The 6,000-nt window shown below is 42.2% G+C and overlaps 1 protein-coding gene across 1 annotated transcript in view; it reads right to left on the bottom strand.

Annotated features, from left to right (window-relative positions):
• pcbp4 (poly(rC) binding protein 4) overlaps positions 1 to 5,688 on the bottom strand; it is a 206,741-nt gene extending 201,053 nt beyond the window's left edge. Inside the window, exon 1 of the mRNA XM_030723841.1 lies at positions 5,567 to 5,688. The gene's annotated coding sequence lies outside the window, so the exon portion shown is untranslated. The remainder of the gene's footprint in view (positions 1 to 5,566) is intronic.
• Positions 5,689 to 6,000: the final 312 nt, after the last annotated feature.

The raw sequence follows: 6,000 nt of genomic DNA on the forward strand, positions 1-6,000 counted from the left end.
CCATCTGCACAATCAGCCTACCAACTGCCAACAGCAGAGTCCAGATTAAACTCTCCTTTTAAAGCTCATCTCAGAGAGGACGGAGCGGCAGCATCACTGGGCTGTTTGATGTGGCTGGTTGATATGCAGCTGCCGGTGTTCGGCTGAGCGAGTGACTGAGTGCGAGTGTGCGACGCACTGAGAGCAAGGCTGTGTTTTAACTGGAGTGTACTGTACAAGCCCAAATATCAAACAGGCTTTTCCTTTCTGTCATAATATTCAACTAAAACCTGCAGCTCCACAAACATTGAACAAAGTCTGTGCAATGAGATGAACTGAAACAAGCGAGTTAAAAATATTCCAGCTTCAGTGAAAGTTTTGCTTTGTGTGCATCCTGAAAACCCATCAGCAGGGATTCCCCTGACACCACCAACAATCAGAAATGGACAGCAAGCTTCTTAACACGGTCTGAGGGCAGCTGGAGCTCAGTGGTCCCACTTTGCTTTTGCACGGGGACAGGAAACAAAAGGAGGACAAGTTTGTGTGATGTGAGCGTGATCGTAGGACTTGATCATAAACTACAGGAGGTACTCGTCCTCATCCTTTGCTGGCTCCCAACATGACTGCATTCATGCAGGGTTAGACTTTGCTTCACATGTAACGTGAATGCACCATTGAAAAATAAATAAATAAAAATAGGTTAAGCATCGATAAATGCTAACATATCGAGGCTGCTCAGATGCTCTGTGTTCTTGTGGTTCCACTTTGTGTACAGAGCAAATCTAAATTTGAGTTCTGGCCTGCATTTTAGTTACATCTACATGAGAGAGCATCTGAAAACCCAGAAGTCCGATTTATTTATCATTTATTGGTTTCATAAAATTTAAAAGCTTATTGATTAATATGAAACAACTGATTTCCTTTCTGTTTATTTTCTGTGATTAACCTAAATATGTCAAAATGTGTTCATTCTTTGAATTATTGTGGATTAGTGATGATGCTAATAGATAAATATGCACTTGTAACACATTCATAAATAATTAAACTTCTGATAAAAAGTCCCCTTGGTTCACAGTCCACAGTGTCATCGCCACAGGCTAAAGACGGTGACGCTGCCAGCATCATTAAGGAGGGAGGTTCACCCGCTGACTGGTCAGGTCGCACCCCCAGGTGTGTGTGGCTGCACTGTGCCGGGGGTTTCCTCCTGGACAAAGTTTTAGGGCACAACAGTCCAATTTTTCCAATTTACACATCAGAAACTGTTTGATCTAAATGATCAACAATGATCTTTATTGAGATTTGCAGGCAGTGAAGTTCAGACAACAAATGCTGGAAATAATGGAAATCCTGCTGTTCTTGATTGATTATTGATTCTCCATCTGTGTCACAGCAGTGTTTTTGGATCATTTTGCAGTCACAAATATTCCACCCCAACAACCCGTTGGAGCCATCAGCAGTAACCACAGTAACACAGCAGGACGTTCGGTGCTTTTCTTTCTCACGCCTGTCAGTTTTAGGGGTTTTTCTTTATTAGGGCCGTCACTGTATCACTGATATAATTTAGTGTTAAAAAAAATACAATAACAATATTATCATGATCTCTATAGAAATGTTTAAAACAAAGCAACAATCAGTCAAACTCATCTATAAAGTTACAGGTGAGGCTGAAAAAAATGGAGCAACAATATTCAGGCTTGACACTGAGCCACCACGCTGCCATAAAAATATCAGCTATCAGTAAACAGTTATCATGACACCCTTTGTTTCAATATGAACCTAAATCTGAACCATTCAACTCCAGCTGCCCACAAACAGTGACGATAACCTTCTCCTCCATTCCTGAGTGTCAGGAACATGGGGAGAATCTACAGTCTGTAGATGATGGACTGACAGGAGCTTCTGTTTTCACAGAAACTTGACTTCATGTTTGATCTGAGCTTTTTAGACCAGCCAGGTGAGGAGCAGCTGACGGCGATCATGAGATGACATCACTTAAAGGCTCATTTAGTCAAAATGCATTTTCTGTTGGGCAGATCACCATGGTGACGTCCTCACCTGGAGCCTGACTGAGATCATAATACAGGCACCTCATATTTTTACTGCACCCACATTTGTTATGTTGAGTCTGTATGTGTTTTATGGTCCAGCTAAGCTTAGCAAGTGAAAAAATACTGCGGTGTGTTGCATTGGTTCATACTTGAATGAATAAATATTAAAATAAATTGAAGACCTTTCTCTGCAGACACAATGATAAAAAAATAGTTAAGAACAATTAAATTCAGAAATGAAATTAATTACTTTGAATGAGCTTCTTAACTTGAAGCAAAAGGCCATGAAAGATTTAAGGCAAACAGTAAAGCTGTGGATGTATTATTTAAAACACAAACTCGATCATCGTCACATGACGTGAGATTCTGAAGGCAGATTTCTGTGAGCGCTGCCAGCTGCAGTCCTTCTGATGCACCGCACTAGTTTGTCGGTGCATCAAAGCTGATCTGACAACTTTTTAAGCCGTTTCTGGGCCATCTGTGAACGTGTGATACCACGATCAAGCATGCTGGACTGCTAAGGCATCGCTTGACATCCTTGACTAATCCAGCAGAAAGCAGCAGAGAAGATGGATGTTCTCACTGGAAACTGGCCTCATATGCTGTAAATCTCAAGGCCACCACTCTGACATCGAGTTCACCGCTCTGCTGTCACATCACACAATAAAATGGCTTTTAAAGAGTTCAATAAAAAAAAAATACATTTGTAAAGACAAGAAATAGGCAGTTACTGCTGCAAACTACTGTGAAGGACATCTGAATGCAAAGCCTGTAACAGCAGGCTGTCAGCGCTTACAGCTTTGCCCTGTTTTGTCTTGAAAAATATTCAATAATATTTATATTCATTTATATTCATACCATAGGTTCATCTCCCGTGTTTGTTATGCATCTGTTATTGTAATACTAAGTTTACAGCGCGATGGTTCAGGCTTCATGAGGTGCTGCAAGATTACTCATGTTCTAAATAAATACTGATAGATTTTGCCTGAGGGCAGGACACCACCAGTGATGGGGAACATTTAAAAAAAAATAGATACAAAAATGAGATTTTTCCACTTACATGAAGACAATCTTCCTTTTGTATTTCAACTTTTCTAAAAATGGTGTGATTAAATGTGCTAATGAGAAATCAGTGTGCTAATTTGCATCACCTTCCAAAAGAGAAAACTCTAAAGCCATATTTACATTTGTAACTTATTGATCCATACATCAGAAAATTCTGTCAACAGCCAGAAATAAAGGAATGAACATCCTATCGATCAGGCTCTGAACGATATGTGAACAAATCCCTCTAAAAAATCCAAACACAAACATAAGTCGGTTTGGTGGATGTAAATGCCAGAGTCATAAAAAGAAGCTGATTCTGAACATCTCATGAAAAATGTGCAGATGTTTCAGGGTCAGGACTCACAGGTTCAAATCTCAAGTACCAGATTTCAGCATTAAACTTCTGCAGCTGCTAACTTACACTAAGAGAACTACTTTTAATTTTACAGATTCTGGAATCATTTTAATATGCAAATGATGGAATTAAATATTAAGTTGCACAAAGAGGGAAAGTGTATATGAGGGAAGTCCTGAGTTTTTGGACGTTTTCTTCCACTAGAATAAAACATGTTCAGGTTTTGGCTGTAATGTCTCAGTGCATTTGTCTTACCGCATATTTAGATTATGTACAATACAAGACAAATACATCAGCCACTCAAACTTCAGCGTAACAGTACACGTCACTCACGCAGCATACGGCCTGCAGGCTGCACTGAGACACACCACATACAGTGGCACAGATTCTTAATGCACATCATGTCATGTGTACACCTGTGCAATCCAATGCAACTCCTACTATGATGAAAGTGATAACTCTACTTTATATGTATTATTAAGGTCATAGTGGGGCAGTGATGGTGGTCACATTATACTGGAGTACATCCATCCATTTTCTAACACTGAGCTCAGATGATGAGGCCAGCAGTCTAAGCAGGGTCTGCCCCTGCTGGACATGTCTGAAAAACCTCACCTGGGAGCCATCTGGGGCTTAAATCATGAAACCTCTTTGGACTGTTGATCTTAAAGGGGGACCAATAAATTCTAGGGCCAAAATGTTGGTTACCTTTAATTTCCCTGATGAAATCTTCCTAAAGGGATTAATAAAGTTTAGTGTGATCTAATCTTATCTAAACTAGTTGGTTTTGAACCTTTATTCATGAGTGAAGACATTTTTCATAACATAAAAAATAAAAATAATTAATAAAAAAACACTTGCAGCATTTTTTTTACCATCTGATCTCTTTTTAGAATTACTAAAATTTAGAAATACTATTACTTTATGATTTTACTGCGACATGCTTCTAAACCTGACTGGAAAAACGTGATCACATTTTGATCAAACTGCTTCCATCTCGTGATGACAGGAAAGTAGAAACCGCAAAAGGTGAATAATCGCAGATCAAGCCCACAGATGCTGCCTCCTGCTGAGATGGATATTTGCATATTCCACTAAAATACATCCCAGCATCACTCTGACTCTTTTTGCATGAGATTACTTTCAGCTGAGGATTATAGCTCTCAAGTGAGGGCACAGGGAGATCAGACCTTACCAATTACTGAGCCACAGACCCCATAATGACACTAACACCCTCCACACACACACACACACACACACACACACACACACACACACACACACACACACACACACACACACGACCAGAAGGTAGAATGTAGTTTGAGCGTCTTGTGGCTCCAAACTAGGCTGCTGATGTAACAACTGAACATCTGTGAGCCTCGGAGCAGAAGCAACCATATGCCACCCAAAATTCTGGAGGGTGTGTGTGTGTGTGTGTGTGTGTGGGGGGGGGGGGGGGGGGGGGGGGGGTAAGTGTCTTCTATTAGAGGGGTCGATATCAGAGTGGGGCCAGTGGAGCCTCCAGGGGTCCCACCTCAGATTACTCCGGTGAAGAGTGGGCAATCATTTCGGCACAATTCAAATGACACACACACACACACACACACACACACACACACACACACACACACACACACACACAGTGCAGCCCTATGATGTCTCTAGCCGCGAACAGCGGCGCTCACACCATCCAGCAGTGAGTCAAGAAACACGGGGGGGTCTTTAGGATAAAATAAAAGGTGTGATGTGCTCTCCTGTGGTGCGCCTTTCCAGGTCTGACTGACAGCGCTGGCACACTGTTCCCAATAAACGGCTTGGTTAATCATTACTGTTCCAAAGAGCCGCGCAGCGCGCAGTAATCACACACATTCAGGTCAATATGAGGAGTGAAACCAACAAGCACACATAAAAACATCTCCCTCTGCGCCCGCAGACCGCCCAGTACTGTGGAAGTTAAAGTCAAACAGCCCGAGCAGAACACAGAAGCTCCGACTGGTAACCCACTTCACACAGTCCACGTCCAGCGCGAGAGTCCGGCGCTGTTTGACGTGCGCGTGGTTCAGCAGCCAGGCAGCAGCACCAAAACATTTCAAAGAAACGCACAAAGCGACGAGGAAGGAATGGTTTCTCTTACCGTGCAGAGGAGGAAGAAACGAGCGAGCGGTGGAGAAATTATAAATCCTTAGTTTGTGCCCGCATTGTCGGACGGAGAAGACGGAGGAGGAGGATGAGGGAGCAGGCTGCTGCTGTGAGGGAATAATCCGAATGTCAGTGACAATAAACCGGAGAGCAGAGGAAAAGGAGGAGGGGGCGCTACCACGTCCAATTAGAAACAGTGGGATTGATTGTTGCAGGAAATAAGGCAGTTAGAGTGCAGAGCAGTTCCACCCAGTCGGAATGGAACTAACTGAGTGACTGTATGACTGCCGTTTTCACATTTAAATTATAGAAATAATGGAGGAGATAAGAAGCTAACTGTGAATATGATTAAAGCCCGCGGAATCCCAGAGTTTTAATTCAGGCTAGCGCATGACGCACAGATTTCCTCCACTATGCTGCCAAAGTCCT

The sequence above is a fragment of the Archocentrus centrarchus genome, unplaced genomic scaffold, assembly GCF_007364275.1.
Source record: "Archocentrus centrarchus isolate MPI-CPG fArcCen1 unplaced genomic scaffold, fArcCen1 scaffold_29_ctg1, whole genome shotgun sequence".
Classification (NCBI taxonomy): Eukaryota; Metazoa; Chordata; class Actinopteri; order Cichliformes; family Cichlidae; genus Archocentrus; species Archocentrus centrarchus.